Here is a 1,818-nt window from a genome sequence, read left to right as displayed (position 1 = left end):
CGGTTCTGGCCCGTCGCGGCCGGAGCGCTCACGGTTACCCTGTGTCACTGCTACCGCAGGCTCGTGCCGACTCGTTCGTTGGTATTAAATGCCACAGTGTTGTCCCGACCGCGGCCGCCAATTCGCACACCGAGGAGAGCGATTTCTGTGTTTTATTCCAGTTTGCGGAAAGTAGGGAGCTGGGTGGTAGGGAGCTGCGAAAGGCTGGCTCAGCGATCAGCAAAACTTCACACTACTTACACATTTTAGCAAAGGCATCAGCATTCATTGGCTACAAATTCCGTAATTTGTCTATTCATGAGCACTCAAACCGCTGTTTGCTGTTCCAGCTCTCCTTTCTCGTGCTGATCCGCCAGCTCCTCCTCCGTGCAGTGTCGCACAGGAGAGGTTTGGGGTTGGCAGTGGAGCACTGCAAGGGGCTGCTCCACTGCTCCATCGCTCCATCTGCCCCAGTGTCTGCTCTATCCCACTGCCCGCTTCCCTCCGCAAGGAAATCCCACTGCAAGGGGCTGCTCCATCGCTCCATCTGCCCCAGTGTCTGCTCTATCCCACTGCCCGCTTCCCTCCGCAAGGAAATCCCACTGCAAGGGGCTGCTCCATCGCTCCATCTGCCCCAGTGTCTGCTCTATCCCACTGCCCGCTTCCCTCCGCAAGGAAATCCCACTGCAAGGGGCTGCTCCATCGCTCCATCTGCCCCAGTGTCTGCTCTATCCCACTGCCCGCTTCCCTCCGCAAGGAAATCCCACTGCAAGGGGCTGCTCCATCGCTCCATCTGCCCCAGTGTCTGCTCTATCCCACTGCCCGCTTCCCTCCGCAAGGAAATCCCACTGCAAGGGGCTGCTCCATCGCTCCATCTGCCCCAGTGTCTGCTCTATCCCACTGCCCGCTTCCCTCCGCAAGGAAATCCCACTGCAAGGGGCTGCTCCATCGCTCCATCTGCCCCAGTGTCTGCTCTATCCCACTGCCCGCTTCCCTCCGCAAGGAAATCCCACTGCAAGGGGCTGCTCCATCGCTCCATCTGCCCCAGTGTCTGCTCTATCCCACTGCCCGCTTCCCTCCGCAAGGAAATCCCACTGCAAGGGGCTGCTCCATCGCTCCATCTGCCCCAGTGTCTGCTCTATCCCGCTGCCCGCTTCCCTCCGCAAGGAAATCCCCCTCAGCAGGGTTGCCGAGGCTGCCTGTCCCTGAGGAAATGTCACCTCCTGCTTACTCTGCCTTTCCTTAATTTCTGTGCAGCTTTACCGTCCAAGCTACACAGCAAGTTAAGTGCTAGTAGCACAGTCGTCAATAACATTCTGTTTTTCTCCCAAGGAGGGATTTTAGACGGCTAAATTGTCCACTATTCACAGATTTCCTAAGCCTGTGAAGATCTGAGTGATATTCACAAAGAGCAAAGTCCATCAGCAGGAGTGTTTCACCATGGCTGTTTGGGAATCCAAGCACAGGTGTCTGCGTACTTTTTTTCCCTCCCCCCCTAAAGAAAACCTTAGTAATTTTTAACTTTTAAACAGTGGTTAAATTTTTAATCTGTTCTGCAAGATTCATATATTTTTGTACTTATTATTCTACTTGATGTGACATCCCTAACCAAAGCCACTGCGTGGAAACGTGATAGCAAATTCTCCCTTTAGAGAAACATGCTTCAAGTAATGCATGGTTAAATTCAAGCAACAGGCTGTAAGTAGATGCAGGGATAACAATCCTATTTGGAGCAACTGGGACGGAAATAGATGTCTTAAGAAAAAAGGGGCATGGAAAATAAGCACATAGTTTAAAATTTGACAGAGGGAGGCAATAAAACACTACTGCTATCAAAAT

Source organism: Corvus brachyrhynchos, unplaced genomic scaffold, assembly GCF_000691975.1.
Source record: "Corvus brachyrhynchos isolate BGI_N302 unplaced genomic scaffold, ASM69197v1 scaffold262, whole genome shotgun sequence".
NCBI lineage: Eukaryota > Metazoa > Chordata > Aves > Passeriformes > Corvidae > Corvus > Corvus brachyrhynchos.
This window is presented reverse-complemented; position numbering follows the sequence as displayed.